Raw genomic sequence first — 20,883 nt, 5'->3', positions numbered from 1 at the left:
GTTCTAATGTTTACATAGCTTCAACATAGAAAGTGCGAGCGTCTTGGCTTCAGCGATAAATTCCGTAATTTTAACAGATTGACTGCATAAACAGCAAAACACGTTATTATGTGACCAAACTTTGCATCTGCAGTGTATTTTAGTGGACATTGTTACAAGTAGTCCTTGTGCATAGCGATATGGGTTGTTTAACTTTGCAATGAGTGGTTTTTGTTTGACAAGTAAAAGAATCAAGTCTCAGCATCACTCTGTTACATGGAATTGGCAATTGTCAAAGCCCTCTGCCCCGGGTTGGGTTCAGAGGCTGGCGCAGCTGGCTGCCAGGCAGTCATTGACCAGGGAGGGTTTAGGCACTGAACAGCTGGGTGCTGGGGAGGTCCACAGGGAGGTCCACAGGGAGGGGACCAGGTGCAACATGTACACTACTTTAATTTGACTAAGTCTGTGTGTATGGTGGGCGGCCAGCATTTTGCAACCCTTTGACTTGGCTGTGCAAGTTTTAAAATGTATTGGTCGCATTGGTGCACTCAACATCTATTTTTATAGGAGGCTAAAAGCCCTGATTTGGTCAAACGGTGAAGTATATTATCCTCATGATTAATGTAATGAAAGGGTCTGCCTGCCTTCCCCTGTAGGATAATGTTACCTGTTTTGCAGGGACCTGCTGCTGTGTTGAGTGAGCCACTCTCTCCCATTTCTGATTATATAACAATGAGTTCTGATTGTATAACATTGTAAAATCCAATTGCGGGGAAAACACCACTATCCTCTTGTCATGCTTGGAGAGGAGCGTCAGCTTTCTGTAGGTATACTTTTTACTTCTCAATTCTCAACTCAATAGCAACTACAGTGCATTTGGAAAGTGTTCAGACCCCTTGACTTTTTCCACATTTTATGTTACAGCCTTATTCTAAAATTGATGTTAATTTTTTCCCCCTCAATCTACATACAATACCCCATAATGACAGCAAAAACAGATTTAGACATTTGCCAATTTGTTTGAAATAAACTGAAATATTACATTTACATAAGTATTCAGACCCTTTACTCAGTACTTTGTTGAAACCTTTGGCAGTGATTACAGCCTCGAGTCTTCTTGGGTATAACTCTACAAGCTTGGCACACCCCATTATTCTCTGCAGATCCTCTCAAGCTTTGTCAGGTTAGATGGGGAGCGTCGCTGCACAGATATTTTCAGGTTTTTTCAGAAATGTGCGATCGGGTTCAAGTCCGGGCTCTGGCTTGACCAATCGAGGACATTCGAACACTTGTCTCGAAGCCACTCCTGCGTTGTCATGGCTGTGTGATTAGGGTCATTGTTGTGTTGGAAGGTGAACTCGGCGCTACAGTCTGAGGTCCTGTGCATTCTGAAGCAGGTTTTCATCAAGTATCTCTCTGTACTTTGCTCCTTTCATCTTTCCCTCGATCCGGACTAGTCTCCCAGTTCCTACCGCTGAAAAACATCCCCACAGCATGATGCTGCCACCATGCTTCACCTTAAGGATAGTGCCAGATTTCCTCCAGAGGTGATGCTTGGCATTCAGGCCAAAGATTCAATCTTGGTTTCATCAGACCAGAGAATCTTGTTTCTCTTGGTCTGAGAGTCCTTAGGTGCCTTTTGGCAAACTCCAAGCGGGTTCTCATGTGGCTACCGTCTGGCCACTCTACCATAAAGACCGATGACTGGTGGAGTGCTGCAGAGATGGTTGTCCTTCTGGAAGTTTCTCCCATCTCAACAGAGGAGCTCTGTCAGAGTGACCATTGGGTTCTTGGTCACCTCCCTGATCAAGGCCCTTCTCCCTCGATTGCTCAGTTTGGCTGGGAGACCAGCTCTAGGAAGACTCTTGGTGGTTCCAAACTTCTTCCATTTAAGAATGATGGAGGCCACTGTGTTCTTGGGGACCTTCAATACTTGCAGACAGTTTTTTTGTACTCTTTTTCCAGATCTGTGCCTCGACACAATCCTGTCTTGGACAATTCCTTTGACCCTCATTACTTGGTTTTTGCTCTGACATGCACTGTCAACTGTGGGACCTTATATAGACAGGTGTGTGCCTTTCCAAATCATGTCCAATCAATTGACTTTACCACAGGTGGACTCCAATCAAGTTGTAGAAACATCTCAAGAATGATCAATGGAAACAAGATGCACCTGAGCTCAATTTCGAGTCTCATCAAAGGGTCTGAATACTTATGTAAATAAGGTATTTCTGTTTATTTTTAATTTTTAATACATTTGCAAACATTTCTAATAACCTGTTCACTTTGTCATTATGGGGTGTCGATTGAGTAAAAAAAATGTATTTAATTTATTTTATAAGGTAACGTAACAAAATGTTGAAAAAGTCAAGGTGTCTGAATACTTTCCGAAAACACTGTGCTTTACAAACAAGATATTTGATATGGCTTTGCGAAATGCACATTGGTCATTGTGAGTGCATAGCCTCATTTGACGGTAGGCTACAACTGCAAATGAAATTTACATAAAATGTACTGTTTGACAAAAAAAAACCCTGGAGTTGATGTCCGCTCCCGCACGGAAATATAATTTGCATAATAAAATCCCCATACAAATCTGTATTTTTAAGCTAGAGATGTTTTGTTGTCTTAATCCACTCCATCCGCCGATGTTGCACTTCCACATCTGTGGTGAAAGATGCGACATCCAGAAAATCCGTCTTCTCACAAAATCGTCTGCAGCGTCCAAACGGTTTTGCCTACAAACTATTATGACCCCCTATGGAAAGATGTCACTCTCAGTTTTGCTCTATGACCCCCAACAAGCATATTGGGACTTGTCTGAAGTTTGTACAGCTGTTCTGACAACTTTTTTGCGGGGGGGGCTTATCTGTTCTATGTATTGAATATGTTATTCAATGCATTTGTATGGGCTAATAGCAGCAAGGCCAAATTACATTTTATTTTTTATAATTCAAGGGGTTTTACAATTCAAAATGAAAAATGTCTAAATGATCCTTGGTATGACCTTAAAACAATTGCATATACAGTGGCAAGAAAAAGTATGTGAGTCCTTTGCAATTACCTGGATTTCTGCATAAATTGGTCATCAAATTTGATCTGATCATCTAAGTCACAACAATAGATAAACGGTGTGCTTACAATAATTTGTGTTATTAGTGTATTTTTCTTGCCTATATTGAATACATCATTTAAATATTCACAGTGTAGGTGGGGAAAAGTATGTGAACCCCTAGGCTAATGACTTCTCCAAAAGCTAATTGTAGTCAGCAAACCTGGAATCCAATCAATGAGACGAGATTGGAGTTGCTTTGGCCTATAGCAAACTCACATTTTGAGTTTTTTTTAAATCACAAGAAGCATTGCCTGATGTGAACCATGCCTTGAACAAAGGGATCTCAGAAGACCTAAGATTAAGAATTGTTGACTTGCTGGAAAGGGTTACAAAAGTATCTCTATAAGCCTTGATGTTCATCACTCCACAGTAAGACAAATTGTCTACAAATGGAGAAAGTTCAGCTCTGTTGCTACTCTCCCTAGGAGTGGCCGTCCTGCAAAGATGACAGCATTCTGTGCTGTGCTCTTGCAAAGTGAGGTTAAAAAGAATCCTAGAGTCCTAGAGAGACTCTGAAACATGCTAACATCTCTGTTGACGAGTATACGTTACTTAAAACACTAAACAAGAATGGTGTTCATGGGAGGACACCATGGAAGAAGCCACTGCTGTCAAAAAAACCCATTGCTGCACATCTGAAGTTTGCAAAAGTGTAACTGGATGTTCCACAGCGCTACTGGCAAAATATTCTGTGGACAGATGAAACTACAGTTGAGTTGTTTGGAAGGAACACACTATGTGTGGAGAAAAAAAGCCACAGCACATCAACATCAAAACCTCATGGTGGAGGGAGCATCATGGTTTGGGGCTTCCTCAGGGCCTGGACAGCTTGCTATCATCGACGGAAAAAAATATTTCCCAAGTTTATCAAGACGTTTTGTAGAAGAATGTTAGGCTATCAGTCCGCCAATTTGAAGCTCAACAGAAGTTGGGTGACGCAACCAGACAACTACCCGAAACACAGAAGTAAATTATCAACAGAATGGCTTCAACATAAGAAAATACACCTTCTGGAGTGGTCCAGTCAGAGTCCTGACCTCAACCTGATTCAGATGCTGTGGCATGACCTCGAGAGCAGTTCACACCAGACCTACCAAGAATATTGCTGAACTGAAACAGTTTTGTAAAGAGGATTGGTCAAATTCCTCCCGACCGTTGTGCAGGTCTGATCCGCAACTACAGAAAACGTTTGGTTGAGGTTATTACTGCCAAAGGAGGGTCAACCAGTTATTAAATCCAAGGATTCACATACTTTTCCCACCCTGCACTGTGAATGTTTACACTGTTCAATAAAGACATGAAAACATATACTTGTTTGTGTTATTAGTTTAAGCAGACTGTGTTTGTCTGTTGTGACCTAGATGAAGATCAGATCAAATTTTATGACCAATTTATGTAGATACCCAGTTATTTCCAAAGGGTTCACATATTTTTTTTCTTGCCATTGTAGCTTAGTACAGTGGTTCCCAAACTTTTTATAGTCCCGTACCCCTTCAAACATTCAACCTCCAGCTGCGTACCCCCTCTAGCACGAGGGTCAGCGCACTCTCAAATGTTGTTTTTTGCCATCATTGTAAGCCTGCCCCACACACACACACAATGTTGTATTGGAGTGAGTCAGTCTTAAATCATTTTCCACATACAGTCTGTTCCTGTATTTAGTTTTCATGCTAGTGAGGGCCAAGAGTCCACTCTCTCGCATAGGTACGTGGTTGCAAAGGGCATCAAAGTCTTAACAGTGCAATATGCCAAGGCAGGATACTCTGAGTGCAGCCCAATCCAGAAATCTGGCAGTGGCTTCTGATTTAAATTCAATAATCACAGAACCGCTTGTTGCAATTTTGATGAGGCACTCTTGTTCAGATATCTATAAGTGGACTGGAGGCATGGCATGAAAGGGATAACGAATCCAGTTGTTTGGGTCATCCGGTTGGGGAAAGTACCTGTGTAATTGTGCACCCAACTCACTCAGGTGCTTCGCTATGTCACATTTGTGGCTGGTGCCACAAACTGAAAAACTTAGTGCCACCAGTGGGAAAATGTTAGTCTGGAGCCCTGTGTGGGTCCTCATACCATCATGGCCACCTAATCATCCCCAGCTTCCAACTGTCTCATTCATCCCCCCTCCTCTCCCCTGTAACTATTCCACAGGTCATTGCTGTAAATGAGAATGTGTTCTCAGTCAACTTACCTGGTAAAATAAGGATACCATTTTTTTGGGGGGGGTGATTGATGCCTTGTCAAGGGTATTGGAGAGGAGCGGCAAGAATGACGGATAGGAAGAGGGAGGAAGAGGGATATGGTGACATGGAGTCATTTATCTGTGTGCTGGATCTGCCCAGCCAGTCACTACGGGAGACCAGAGGCACCTCAGGACAGTCTGTCTGTTTTAGCAGCGCTCTCTCTCTCTTCTGTGCCTTCATCTCTCATTCTCTCTTCCATCTCTTATTCTCTCTGTCTGACTTTCTCTGGTGTTTTTAAACACATGAGCATGTCTCACTAAAAAAAGAAAGTCAAGACCGAGATTGACTTTGTTTCTCCTGTCTTTCTCTTTCATTCTGTCTGCCTCATTTACTGTCTTAAACCCCCGCAGCGCTCTCCCTGCCCCAACCACCCCCGCAGCGCTCTCCCTGCCCCAACCACCCCCGCAGCGCTCTCCCTGCCCCAACCACCCCCGCTGCGCTCTCCCTGCCCCAACCACCCCCGCTGCGCTCTCCCTGCCCCACCACCAGCGCTCTCCTGCCCCAACCCCCCGCAGCGCTCTCCTGCCCCAACCACCCCCGCAGCGCTCTCCTGCCCCAACCACCCCCGCAGCGCTCTCCTGCCCCAACCACCCCCGCAGCGCTCTCCTGCCCCAACCACCCCCGCTGCGCTCTCCGTGCCCCAACCACCCCCGCTGCGCTCTCCCTGCCCCAACCACCCCCGCAGCGCTCTCCCTGCCCCAACCACCCCCGCAGCGCTCTCCCTGCCCCAACCACCCCCGCAGCGCTCTCCTGCCCCAACCACCCCCCGCAGCGCTCTCCTGCCCCAACCACCCCCGCAGCGCTCTCCTGCCCCAACCACCCCCGCTGCGCTCTCCGTGCCCCAACCACCCCTGCTGCGCTCTCCCTGCCCCAACCACCCCCCGCTGCGCTCTCCCTGCCCCAACCACCCCCCCCCTGCTGCGCTCTCCCTGCCCCAACCACCCCCGCAGCGCTCTCCCTGCCCCAACCACCCCCGCTGCGCTCTCCCTGCCCCAACCACCCCCCGCGCGCTCTCCTGCCCCAACCACCCCCGCAGCGCTCTCCCTGCCCCAACCACCCCCGCTGCGCTCTCTTTGTTTTCATCACTGTCCTTCCTCTCAGCCAATCTATCATACCACAACTTTCTTTCTTGTTCTTTCCTCCCATCCACCCTCTTCTGTCTTTGCCACCATATCAGTGCACAACTACATTTCCTCCCTTCATCTCATTCTCATGCTATCCAACTCACTTCCCTGTAGCATATATTCTCTTTTTTACTTCATTAATTTGTCTTGTCATCTCTTTTACTTCTTTCATTTGTCTTGTCATCTCTCTTGTATTTTCTTCCCTCTTTCATGCTCTCTCAATCTCAGATTATCTCCCTCTTATCCACACTCTCTTATTTTCTGTCTCTCACAGCTAAAGTTATGAGAATGTATTAAGGAGAGATGTTTAGTTAACAGACGGGGTTTAGTTAATAGCCCAATGGACCAGCTACTATCCCTCCTATTACAAGACTGAAGCCCAATAAACATGGGCATATCTATGTTATATAATTTATACAATTTCATTGTTGTATCATTTTATCTTTCAGATGTCTGCTTAAATTTAGCATAAAGGTCCTGTCAGATTTGATTAATTTAATTGATTAGTTAGTCAAAAAAAATGCATATACACAAAGTACATATTTTCATGACAGGGACAGAACAATGGTCAGTGACGTACAATATTTCTGATGTGGTCCCTGAAGTCATGAGATGAGTACTGTCTTTTCATGTGAGACTTGGCAGATGGTACCAGTTCTAGCTAGTTTGTTGTTTTAGTTGACATACTTGCATAGCTTTTCCACCAGGGCTGTATGTTAGCACAGCAGGAGGGCAGAATGTACAGTGTATGTCAAGATATCAACGGGTGTATTATTGTTTTTCCTCCTCGAAGACTCATGCTTATATCTGGTGTTGCTTTTATATACAGTGGCGCACAAACACACAGCCATTGTAGGTGTTCAAACCAACTCTCTTGCTCTTTTTCTCTTTCTCTCTCTCTCTCTCGTCTGTCTGTCTGTTTCTCTGTCTCTCTTTACTAACTGTTGAACAATGATTGAGTGCACAAAATCACCTAGCATGAAATGTTGCACCTATGACAAAGAGTTATGGATGCCTGCAAGACTATACTACATGACCAGATGTATGTGGACACCCCTTCAAATTAGTGGATTCGGCTATTTCGGCCAAACCCGTTGCTGACAGGTGTATAAAATCGAGCACACCGACATGCAATCTCCATAGACAAACATTGACAGTAGAATGACCTTACTGAAAAGCGACTTTCAATGTGGCACCGTCATAGGATGCCACCTTTCCAACAAGTCAGTTTGTAAACATTCTGCCCTGCTAGAGCTGCCCCGGTCAACTGTAAGTGTTGTTATTGTGAAGTGAAATGTCTAGGAGCAGCAGCGGCTCAACCACAAAGTGGTAGGCCACACAAGCTTACAGAACGGAATGCCGAGTGCTGAAGCACGTAGCGCGTACACATCTGTCCTCAGTTGCAACACTAATTTATTCTCATACACAGAGATTAAAAAAATATTTAGTGACGTCAGTTCTCATTTGCATTTCGATGACTGAGGCGACCCCCACCTCAAGCTACTCTTAAAAAAACAGCATGGCTACCACAGCAATCTGCAGCGATACACCATCCCATCTGGTTTGGGCTTAGTGGGACTATCATTTGTTTTTCAACAGGACAATGACCCAACACCTCCAGGCTGTGTAAGGGCTATTTGACCAAGAAGGAGAGTGATGGAGTGCTGTATCAGATGACCTGGCCTCCACAAACACTCAACCTCAACCCAATTGAGATGGTTTGGGATGAGTTGGACCGCATAGTGAAGGAAAAGCAGCCAACAAGTGCTCAGCATATGTGGGAACTCCTTCAAGACTGTTGGAAAAGCATACCAGGTGAAGCTGGTTGAGAAAATGCCAAGAGTGTGTAAAGCTGTCATCAATGCAAAGGTTTGGCCACTTTGAATAATCTAATATTTAAAATATATTTTGAAATAACACTTTTTGGGGGGGGTTGCTACATGTTCCCAATGTGTTAATTTATAGTTTTGATGTCTTCACTATTATTCTACAATGTAGAAATGGTAAAAATAAAGAAACCCGTGTGTGTGTTGGACTAGTAATCAAAAGGTTGCTTGAATCCCCGAGCTGACAAGGTAAAAATCTGTCATTCTGCCCCTGAACAAGGCAGTTAACCCACTGTTCCTAGGCCGTCATTGAAAATAGGAATTTGTTCATAACTTGCCTAGTTAAATAAAGGTAAATAAATGTGCGTGTTGCAGTGTGATATGGAATGTGTGTAATGCTGCAAAATGATTTACTGTGTGATCCAATACCAGTGTGTGTGATTGTGTGTACTCTAAGTAGGCTATACCTCATGTATGTGAATGACTGTGGTTTGCCATGTCTGGGATGTATGTATTCATTATGTACAGTGTGGTTTCATAATGTCTCTGTGTTCTTCTAACACATAGAGACTTACAGTGCCTTCAGAAAGTATTCCGACCCCTTGACTTTTTTGACATTTTCTTATGTTACAGCCTTATTCTTAAATTGATTAAATAAAAAAAAATCCTCAGTAATATACACACAATACCCGATAATGACAAAGTGAAAACAGGTTTTTGTAAATTTTTGCAAATGTATTAAATTTAAAAAACGATACCTTATTTACATAAGTATTCAGACCTTTTGCTAAGCGACTCAAAATTGAGCTCAGGTGCATCCTGTTTCCATTGATCATCCTTGATGTTTCTACTAGAGGTCGACCGATTAATCGGTTTTCATAACAATCGGAAATTGGTATTTTTGGGGGGCGATTTGCCCATATTTTATTATATATTTTTAGACCTTTTATTTAACTAGGCAAGTCAGTTAACACATTCTTATTTTCAATGACGGCCTAGGAACGGTGGGTTTACTGCCTCGTTCAGGGGCAGAACGACAGATTTTCACCTTGTCAGCTCGGGGGACCCGATCTTGCAACCTTACCTAGTCCAACGCAATAACGACCTGCCTCTCTCTCGTTGCACTCCACAAGGAGACTGCCTGTTACGCGAATGCAGTAAGCCAAGGTAAGTTGCTAGCTAGCATTAAACTCATCTTATAAAAAACAATCAATCATAATCACTAGTTAACTACACATGGTTGAGGATATTACTAGATATTATCTAGCGTGTCCTGTGTTGCATATAGTCTGACAGAGCATACAAGTATCTGACTGAGTGGTGGTAGGCAGAAGCAGGCGCGTAAACATTCATTCAAACAGCACTTTCGTGCGTTTTGCCAGCAGCTCTTCGTTGTGCGTCAAGCATTGCGCTGTTTATGACTTCAAGCCTATCAACTCCCGAGATGAGGCTGGTGTAACCGAAGTGAAATGGCTAGCTAGTTAGCATGTGCTAATAGCGTTTCAAAAGTCACTTGCTCTTTGCCTTCTAGTAGTTGTTCCCCTTGCTCTGCATGGGTAACGCTGCTTCGATGGTGGCTGTTGCTGGTTCGAGCCCATGGAGGAGCGAGGAGAGGGACGGAAGCTATACTGTTACACTGGCAATACTATAAGAACATCTAATAGTCAAAGGTTAATGAAATACAAATGGTATAGAAGGAAATAGTCCCATAATAACTACAACCTAAAACTTCTTACCTATGACTATTGAAGACTCATGTTAAAAGGAACCACCAGCTTTCATATGTTTTCATGTTCTGAGCAAGGAACTGAAACGTTAGCTTTCTTACATAGCACATATTGCACTTTTACTTTCTTCTCCAACACTTTGTTTTTGCATTATTTAATTAACAAATTGAACATGTTTCATTATTTACTTGAGGCTAAATTGATGTATTATATTAAATTAAAATAAGTTTTCATTCAGTATTGTTGTAATTGTCATTATTACAAATACATTTTAAAAAATCAACCGATTTTAATCGGTATAGGCTTTTTTGATCCTCCAATAATCTGTATCGGCGTTGAAAAATCATAATCGGTCGACCTCTAGTTTCTACAACTTAATTGGACTCAACCTGTGGTCAATTCAATTGATTGGACATTTGGTATTTTATTGGGATCCCCATTGTTGCAAAAGCAGCAGCTACTCTTCTTGGGGTCCACACAAAACATGAAACATAATACAGAACATCATTAGACAAGAACCGTTCAAGGACAGAACTACAGCCTACATATCAATACACACAAACTATCTAGGTCAAATATGGGAGAGGCGTTGTGCCGCGAGGTGTTGCTTTATCTGTTTTTTGAAACCAGGTTTGCTGTTTATTTGAGCAATATGAGATGGAAGGAAGTTCCATGCAATAAGGGCTCTATATAATACTGTATGTTTTCTTGAATTTGTTCTGGATTTGGGGACTGTAAAAAGACCCCTGGTGGCATGTCTGGTGGGATATGTGTGTCAGACGTGTGTAAATTGACAATGCAATGTATTGAAAATCCCAAATTGTTTGCATCACTTTTTATAAGAAACAGTCAGTCTCTCCTCAACTCTTAGCCAAGAGAGACTGGCATGCATAGTATTTATATCAACCCTCTGATTACAATTAAGAGCAAAACGTGCTGCTCTGTTCTGGGCCAGCTGCAGCTTAACTAGGTCTTTCCTTGCAGCACTGGACCACACGATTGGACAATAATCCAGATTAGACAAAACTAGAGCCTGCAGGACTTGCTTTTTGGAATGTGGTGTCATCTCTTTATTAAGGCTAGACCTCCCCATCTTTGCAACCATTGAATCTATATGTTTTGACCATGACATTTTCCAATCTAAGGTAACACCAAGTAATTTAGTCTCCTCAACTTGTTCAACAGCCACACCATTCATTACCAGATTCAGCTGAGGTATAAAACTGAAGGAATGATTTGTACCAAATACAATGCTCTTAGTTTGAGATGTTCAGGACCAGTTTACTACTGGCAACCCATTCCATAACAGCCTGCAACTCTTAAGGGTTTCAGTGACTTCATTAGCTGTGGTTGCTGATGCGTATATGGTTGAATCATCAGCATACATGGACACACATGCTTTGTTTAATGCCAGTGGCAGGTCATTGGTGAAAAGAGTAGAGGACCATAATTTGGAAAGGCACACACCTGTCTATATGATGTCCCACAGTTGACCGTGCATGTCAGAGCAAAAACCAAGCCATGAAGTCGACGGAATTGTCCGTAGAGCTCCAAGACAGGATTGTGTCCAGGCACACATCTGGGGAAGAGTACAAAAACATCTGCAGCATTGAAGGTCCCCAAGAACCCAGTGGCCTCCATCATTCTTAAATGGAAGATGTTTGGAACCACCAAGACTCTTCCTAGAGCTGGCCAAACTGAGCAATTGGGGAGAAGGGCCATGGTCAGGGAGGAGACCAAGAACCTGATGATCACTCTGATAGAGCTCTACAGTTCCTCTGTGGAGATGGAGGAAACTTCCAGAAGGACAACCATCTCTGCAGCACCAATCAGGCCTTTATGGTAGTTTGGCAAAAGGCACCTAAATACTCAGACCATGAGAAACAAGATTCTCTGGTCTGGTGAAACCAAGATTGAACATTTTGGCCTGAATGCAAATGATCACGCCTAGAGGAAACCTGGCACCATCCTTATGGTGAAGCATGGAAGTAGCAGCATCATGCTGTGGGGATGTTTTTCAGTGGCAGGGACTGGGAGACTTGTCAGGATTGAGGGAAAGATGAAAGGAGCAAAGTACAGCGAGATCCTTGATGATAACCTGCTCCAGAGCGCTCAGTCCCAGTCTGTCCTAAGGTTCACCTTTCAACAGGTCAACGACTCTAAGCACACAGCCAAGACAACGCCGAGTGGCTTCGGGACAAGTCTCTGAATGTCCTTGAGTGGCCCAGCCAGAGCCCGGACTTGAACCCGATCGAACATCTCTGGATAGACCTGAAAATGGCTGTGCAGCAACGCTCCCCATCCAACCTGACAGAGCTTGAGAGGATCTGCAGAGAAGATTTGGAGAAACTCTCCAAATACAGGTGTCTTTGACAGTAACACCATATGACCGTGTTGATGTTATCTCTTAGCACTGTGTATTTGAGATTAACGGACACATGATCCAGTAGTACCGTATATATCCTAATGTCCATCTTTTTAACCCTGGCTGTATCATGAAAGTGTTTATAGTCATGAATATTTAGATCTAAAGAGAAGATGATGGTGGAGACTCGTGGCTGGACTGCAGGGGTGGACGTACACACACGCCCTGCCACACACACACACACACACCTTGCCACCAGTCAGTAGTAGGCAATGGATGATGCACCTGGTTTAGGGCAGCAGCTGGTTCTATCTGCTCCCTACTGTTAGACAATGAGGAGATGACAGAGGAGGGTGTTTGTCTGGAGAGTGAATGAGACGGAGACCAGCATATAAGACTTCTCATAGTTGGGATGATGATAATAATAACCCATTAATAATCTTCCCATATGTCAGCCTACATTAGTCTACCACGCACGTACGTATATACACACACACCTTGCGTAACACACATGCAGACCAGATGTGTTGTGACGTCCTGTTAAAGAGTATGTTGGGGTGGAAGCCGTCATGGGAGAGTGCCTTTGATTAGTCTAGGACCAGCAGCCCTGTCTAAGATTTTTCAGAGAGGGAAGGGAAGAGATTCAGACGCAATGTTCACAGTAAGAATGCAATAAATTCAGTCGACTTGTGTCTAAGTGAATGATAAAGAATGAATTGCTATTTCCACCCTGACGTTGTCATTGAAGGCATCTCACTCCATGGACTTGATCTTACAGAATGATCTGATTTCGATATGATGACGATCTTGGCTATAATCTTAATTTTCGATGAAATGGGCCTATAATGTGCCAGAGATTAACAAACACACATTCTCTCTCCTCTCACTGTGGGGCGTACTCACATAGTGTTAACAAAGACTGAGGACTCCAAGGTATTATGTAATCCCAATTAGCACTGAATATTCTCTTTACGAGGAAGACTTGTGTGGCGTAACTGGGCATGTGTAACTGTGTGGTTTGAGCTAGGGGAATTCATTTTTAAACGTTAAAATGTTTAAACAAAGTTGGGATCCTTATCGTTAAGAAAAATCACTAACTGAAAAACTTTGTCCCCCCCACATTAAAATCAGTGCCATTATCACAAAACTATTATTTTCTGTGTGTTAGCCTAACTAGATGATAGGCTATGAAGGTCTGGGGAAAGTTTTCATAACTAGAGGATAAGGCAAACTTTAGACTACTTGTTGGAATTTGCGAGGCATGCAAGACAATTAAGACATTATGACATGCAGATTACCAAGACATATGTCAGTGAACATATCGGAATCGTACGATATTAGCTAAAAATGCCACCATCGGTATCGGCCGATGTCTAGTTTAATGCCGATGTGCAAAACCAATGTCAAAGCTGACGTACATACCTATATAACGTAGGTACATAACGTAATGACGCCGCGTAAACTTTTGGGCTACACGTGCAACACAGCATTCCTAACCTAGCCCACAATGTCTGCTGTGTGGATTGAGCAGTCATTTGAAAGAGTAACAACATTTCAGCGAGACAACTCAAAGACTAAATCCATTAAAGCCAAGATAATGGAATTCATTGCCCTCGACAATCAACTGTTCTCTGTCGTGGGTGATGTTGGCGTTCACTGACTGGTCGAGCACCGGTACACATTACCAAGTGCGCTATTTTTCAGATGTTGCCCTACCGGAGTTACACAGTAATAGCGTCATTGCTATTAGCTTCACGACAAACGATACTATGGAACACCGTTTGTCTCTTTTGCATGTCAAAAAAGATACACTAGCGCTGTACAAAGAAGTCAGCAAACACTGGCCACGAACGATGTGTTTACAATACCGCGTTGGTAATAAAGCATAATTTGTTCGACCGCGACTTCTGGGGTAGCTAGCTTTAGCTTGGTACCTAGCTAGCACCAATACAACCAGCCTGAAAACAACCAGTAGAAACTGCAGTTATTTTATTTTATTCTTAGCAATGATTTAGGAATCCTTTTAAGTGTTGCCACTTGTTGTACGCCTATTGAACTTCAGTTAAAGAAAATAAATGGCTCGCCAGCTACTTAGCTTTGGGCAACAGGGTTAATGTTATAAGCAGCCAGCTAGCTTCATTCATACATTTTTATGTACATATTCTTATTCATTCCTTTACACTTGTTATTAAGGCAGTTGTTGTGAAATTGTTAGATTCCTTGTTAGATATTACTACATGGTCGGAACTAGAAGCACAAGCATTTCGCTACACTCGCATTAACAACTGCTAACCATGTGTATGTGACAAATAAAATTTGATTTGATCTGGCTAGTGAGGCTTGACCAGACCGGGTTATGTGTTGTGAAGCTAGCCACGATAAGGATTTGGCACAATAGTGGAATTTGCGGTTTGCCTTCAAAATAAAAGTGTGTAATTGACAGTGATGCAAATTAATACAAATAGTAGAATTATGCCATACCTTTTATTTTGAAGGCTAACCACAATGTCCACTATTGTGGCTAATCCTTATTCTGGCTAGCTTCACATAGATGTGTCCGACCACCATTAATCAAATAAGAACAGTCTTTTTATAAATTATTTTAGATGACACCTAGCTATTTAGTTAGCTAACTATAGCTACTGAAACAGATGTCGTTTTTGCTAATGAACTCGTTAAATGATTGTGACGCACAGTCGTATTCAGGTCCTGATTGGTCAACAAGCTTATTTGGCACGTCAAACTGTGTTATTTGACACACATTGTTTTATACAAATGGTAAACGAGAGGACGACAAACCACATCTGCACTGCTACGTCATCTTGGTTCATTAGTAGAAAGAAAAAACATCTAGCTACCCTAACGTAAAAAAACAGCATTAAAAACAACACGGCAGCACATCAATCAGCAACGTTTATTGTTGTCAGGGAAACAATAGAACATTGTATGCCAGAGCAGAATTCTACTGTCTGAAAAGGTATAGGCGCTTCTGATGTGGCACTTTTTGAAAAAATTGAGAAGTGATCAATTATGGACATGTTACTGTAGCTGCATTCTATGTCCGTAAAGGGTCACGGATTATATAATTTCAATGCCCAGCCCTAGCGGTCATACATATGTAATCCATTGTGAATTGATGTGGAATTTTATGTAAAAAAATAAATAAAATGTTTTAGTGGAAAACCAGTTTAAAAAATTGCCTTTTTAAAATTTTTTTTTTTTTTTTTTTTTTTTAAATTTAAATTTCCATTTGTCAAATCCCTAGTTTGAGCATTTGTGTGAGAGTGAGAATCCACCGCTGATTGGAGATGAGCTCTGCTGGAGAGTGTGTGGGTGGGTATGCACATGTAAAATTGTAGTGTGTGTGTCCATATATTTCTATGTCTATGTGTGTGTGATAAACCACCACTGCCTTCTGTAGTCTCCATTAGCTGGAAATGGTACTGTAGATTAGTGTTGTGGTCAATCCAGAAAGTAAACCTATTCTGTTTCTTGTTAGCTTGCAAACATTATTCTAGCCAGTTAGCTAGCTACATCACGTGGGCAAATGTCAACTGCTTCACCGGCAGAATCTACAAATGATGGAACATTTACCTAAACCATAAATACTTGTGTAGTTTGCTTTTATTTTATATAACTTTAATATGCAATTAATGATGTGTCCTTGCTTTGTAATACATTGAGCTGGTTTAAGCTTGCCCCACCCAGCTGGGAATGGAATGTTTGAAATGGAATTAAATATGGCGTTTTCAAATTTAATTTCTGAAATGGAATTGAAATGTCATTATACTTCCTGAATTTAAATGGAATTGACCCCTGCCCTGCTATTGAGCCACCCAGGTATGTTGAGGTAGGTTGTATCCATCCACCCAGACAGTGTAGTAGCAAGCGAGAGCAGCAGGTTCAGAGGTTGTATCCATCCACCCAGACAGTGTAGTAGCAAGGCGCTGTGCGAGGGCACCAGGTTCAGAGAATATGGAGCACATCCTGCACTCGTGATTTATTCATTCATTTCCTTTGGGAAAGGGATCTAGGTCAGACCCTATAGTGTGATACAGAGGAAAGTGAGAGGGAGGGAAAGAATAAAAAAATCTAGCAAAGTCCCTGGCAGCTAAGTGCCAGACGTGACAATCCATCTGCTGGTACTTGAACAATTTAATGAAGGGTAAATGGTGAAACAATGTTATTAGCTTCCCACCTGGCAGGTTACAATATGTGTCAGGTTGGATGTGTTTTTGGGGTGCGGAAAGCTGATTGTTGTGTTGGATGGTGTTAGATTACCTAATTTCCGTGAAAGGAAATTTAGGAAGTCAAAAACCCTCACTCGCACAGAGTCAGTTCCACACTAGACAACCCATCTGGATAGCTTTTCTCTAGGTCTCCTGGGTCACATAAAACCGCAGGAGGATGTTGGCACCTTAATTGGGGAGAATGGGCTCATGGTAATGACTGGAGCGGAATCGGTGGAATGGCTTCCATGTGTTTGATGCCATTCCGTTTACGCCGTTCCAGCCGTTATTATGAGCCATCTTCCCCTCAGCAGCCTCGACTGCTTAAAACAGTGTTTTCCCAAATAGTGACGCTGTACAAACTTAAAAGCAAAATCTGTAGACCTGGTGCTGCTCAAATACATTTCTATGGCTTTTTTTTTTAGGTGACTATATTCTCTAAAAGCATACACATCCTGCAAACTCTTGTTTTTAGACCATGTGAGTGTAGAATCTCACCTTACACTTGCACCTTGTTAGTCTCACGTTAATTCCATTTCGAAATTTGTCAATGGATTTCACCCTTGCAGGGTTACCTTTACCTACAGGAGAGCAGAGGACACTGCTGCTGGCCTGGGGAGATGGGGATGGAAGGAGGGGGAGGGGGGGGGGCAGCAGAGAGCATTGAATAAGGTGTAGAGTGCATTCGGAAACTATTCAGACCCCTTCCCGTTTCTACGTTTTGTTAGGTTACTGCCTTATTCTAAAATTGATCCAAAAAAATGTCCTCATCTATCTACACACAATACCCCATAATGACAAAGCGAAAACAGGTTTTTAAAAATGTTTTCAAATTGATTAAAAATACATAAAAGAAATACCTTATTTACCTTTTTACTTTATTCAGACCCTTTACTATGAGACTCGAAATTGAGCTCAGGTGCATCCTGTTTCCATTGAGCATCCTTGATGTTTCTACAACTTGATTGGAGTCCACCTGTGGTAAATTTGGACCAAAAATTTGGACAAGATTTGTAAAGGCACACACCTGTCTATATACTGTCCCATAGTTGACCGTGCATGTCAGAGCAAAAAACAAGCCATGAGGTCGAAGGAATTGTCCGTAGAGTTCCGAGACAGGATTGTGTCGAGGCACAAATCTTGGGAAGAGGACAAAAAATATCAGCAACATTGAAGGTCCCCAAGAACCCAGTGGCCTCCATCATTCTTAAATGGAAGAAGTTTGGAACCACCAAGACTCTTCATAGAGTTGGCCGCCCAGCCAAACTGAGCAATTGGGGGAGAAGGGCCTGGGTCAGAGACGTGTCCAAGAACCCGATGGTCACTCTGACAGAGCTCCAGAGTTTCTCTGTGGAGATGGGAGAACCTTCCAGAAGGACAACAATTTCTGCAGCACTCCACCAATTAGGCCTTTATGTTAGTGGCCAGACGGAAGCCACTCCTCAGTAAAAGGCACATGACAGCCCGCTTGGAGTTTGCCAAATGGCACTTAAAGGACTCCCAGACCTTAATAAACAAGATTCTCTGGTCTGATGAACCCAAGACTGGCACCATCCCTATGGTGAAGAATGGTGGTGGCAGCATCATGCTGTGGGAATGTTTTTCAGCGGCAGGGACTGGGAGACAGGACAACGACCCTAAGCACACAGCCATGACAACGCAGGAGTGGCTTCGGAAAAAAAGTCTCAATGTCCTTGAGTGGCCCGGACTTGAACCTGATCGAACATCTCTGGAGAGACCTGAAAATAGTTGTAAAGCGATGCTCTCCATCCAACCTGAGAGCTTGAGAGGATCTGCAGAGAAGAACGGGAGAAACTCCCCAAATACAGGTGTACCGAGCTTGTAGCGTCATACCCAAGAAGACTTAAGGTTGTAATCACTGCCAAAGGTGCTTCAACAAAGTACTGAGTACAGGCTCTGAATACTCATGTAAATGTGATATTTCAGTTAAAAAAATGTTTTATACATTTGCACAAATGTCTCAACTAGTTTTTTGCTACGTCATTATGGGGTATTGTGTGTAGATTGAGAACAATTTTAATTAATTGTAACGTTAACTGTGGAATAAGTGAAGGGGTCTGAATACTTTGCAAATGCACTGTATGGGAAGAGCGAGTAGAAATAGATGGACAGTCAGCAACATTTATAGAGTGAAAGCATGGGAGGAGATACAGTGCATTCGGAAAGTATTCAGATCCCTTGACTTTTTCCCTAATATTTTGTTAAGTTACAGCCTTCTTGTGAAGTTTATTAAATAGTTTTTCCCCTCATCAGTCTACACACAATAGCCCATAATGACAAAGCAAAAAACAGGTTTGTAAAAAATATTCCCCAAAAAACAATTAAATATCACATAGTGGTTCTGGGCAGGTGTGACGTACTGATGTTTGTATGGGTATGTTTTGTATGGTTTATTAAATTAAAAAAAGACAAACTTTCTAACCTCTTACCCTCTCACCTCTATATCTACTAACTGCTCCCATTTAATTTAGTCAAATCTATGAGTCTCATTGAGCTGTGAGGCTGTTCAGATTGGGCCACTGCCCCAGATCCCCAAATCTCCCTAATCCCTCTGGGATTAACAAAGCCACTTAATCCCCAGGGAGCCGGAGAGATTCAAGAAACAACACTGGAAGCTTGGTGGAGCAGGGCCGTATATACAAAAGAGTAACTCAATCCTCCATCTTGGCTCCTAACATCTCCCATGGCAAACATTCTACTCTAGTTTACAATAAAATGTTGGTGTAATTGCCTTGGAATCTCTGTCATGCAGGTAGAACATTCTAAATCTCAAATAAATTTGGTGTTTTCTCAAAATGAGGAAGGAGAGTAGAAAAAAGAACAGATACTGTATATCCATTTCATTTGGATGTATTCATTCTATTTTATGGTTCCACATCTGTACTTTAGTGGCAGTCTCTAACCTGAACCTCGACCCAGATGTACAATGGGGCAAAAAAGTATTTAGTCAGCCACCAATTGTGCAAGCTCTCCCACTTAAAAAGATGAGAGGCCTGTAATTTTCATCATAGGTACACTTCAACTATGACAGACAAAATGAGGAGAAAAAAAAATCCAGAAAATCACATTGTAGGATTTTTAATGAATTTATTTGCAAATTATGGTGGAAAACTTTTGTTATTGACTAAATACTTATTTATCTCAATACTTTGTTATATACCCTTTGTTGGCAATGACAGAGGTAAAACATTTTCTGTAAGTCTTCACAAGGTTTTCACACACTTGCTGGTATTTTGGCCCATTCCTCCATGCAGATCTCCTCTAGAGCAGTGATGTTTTGGGGCTGTTGCTGGGCAACACGGACTTTCAACTCCCTCCAAAGATTTTCTATGGGGTTGAGATCTGGAGACTGGCTAGGCCACTCCAGGACCTTGAAATGCTTCTTACGAAGCCACTCCTTCGTTGCCCGGGCGGTGTGTTTGGGATAATTGTCATGCTGAAAGACACAGCCACGTTTCATCTTCAATGCCCTTGCTGATGGAAGGAGGTTTTCACTCAAAATCTCACGATACATGGCCCCATTCATTCTTTCCTATACACGGATCAGTCGTCCTGGTCCCTTTGCAGAAAAACAGCCCCAAAGCATGATGTTTCCACCCCCATGCTTCACAGTAGGTATGGTGTTCTTTGGATGCAACTCTGCATTCTTTGTCCTCCAAACACGACAAGTTTTTACCAAAAAGTTATATTTTGGTTTCATCTGACCATACGACATTCTCCCAATCTTCTTCTGGATCATCCAAATGCTCTCTAGCAAACTTCAGACGGGCCTGGACATGTACTGGCTTAAGCAGGGGGACACGTCTGGCACTGCAGGATTTGAGTCCCTGGCGGCGTAGTGTGTTACTCATGGTAGGCTTTGTGACTTTGGTCCCAGCTCTCTGCAGGTCATTCACTAGGTCCCCCCGTGTGGTTCTGGGATTTTTGCTCACCGCTCTTGTGATCATTTTGACCCCACGGGGTGAGATCTTGCGTGGAGCCCCAGATCGAGGGAGATTATCAGTGGTCTTGTATGTCTTCCATTTCCTAATAATTGCTCCCACAGTTGATTTCTTCAAATCAAGCTGCTTACCTATTGCAGATTCAGTCTTCCCAGCCTGGTGCAGGTCTACAATTTTGTTTCTGGTTTCCTTTGACAGCTCTTTGGTCTTGGCCATAGTGGAGTTTGGAGTGTGACTGTTTGAGTTTGTGGACAGGTGTCTTTTATAATGATAACACGTTCAAACAGGTGCCATTAATACAGGTAACAAGTGG

General features: G+C 42.7%; 1 protein-coding gene across 3 annotated transcripts in view; it reads left to right on the top strand.

The window, feature by feature from the left end:
• The window catches only part of LOC112244603 (SPRY domain-containing SOCS box protein 4), a 110,651-nt gene that overhangs the window by 278 nt on the left and 89,490 nt on the right, over window positions 1-20,883 (top strand). The window lies entirely within an intron of this gene.

This window comes from Oncorhynchus tshawytscha, linkage group LG28 (genome assembly GCF_018296145.1).
Source record: "Oncorhynchus tshawytscha isolate Ot180627B linkage group LG28, Otsh_v2.0, whole genome shotgun sequence".
Lineage (NCBI taxonomy): Eukaryota > Metazoa > Chordata > Actinopteri > Salmoniformes > Salmonidae > Oncorhynchus > Oncorhynchus tshawytscha.
The sequence above is the reverse complement of the archived record's forward strand: the minus strand, read 5'-3'. Positions and strand labels throughout refer to the sequence as shown.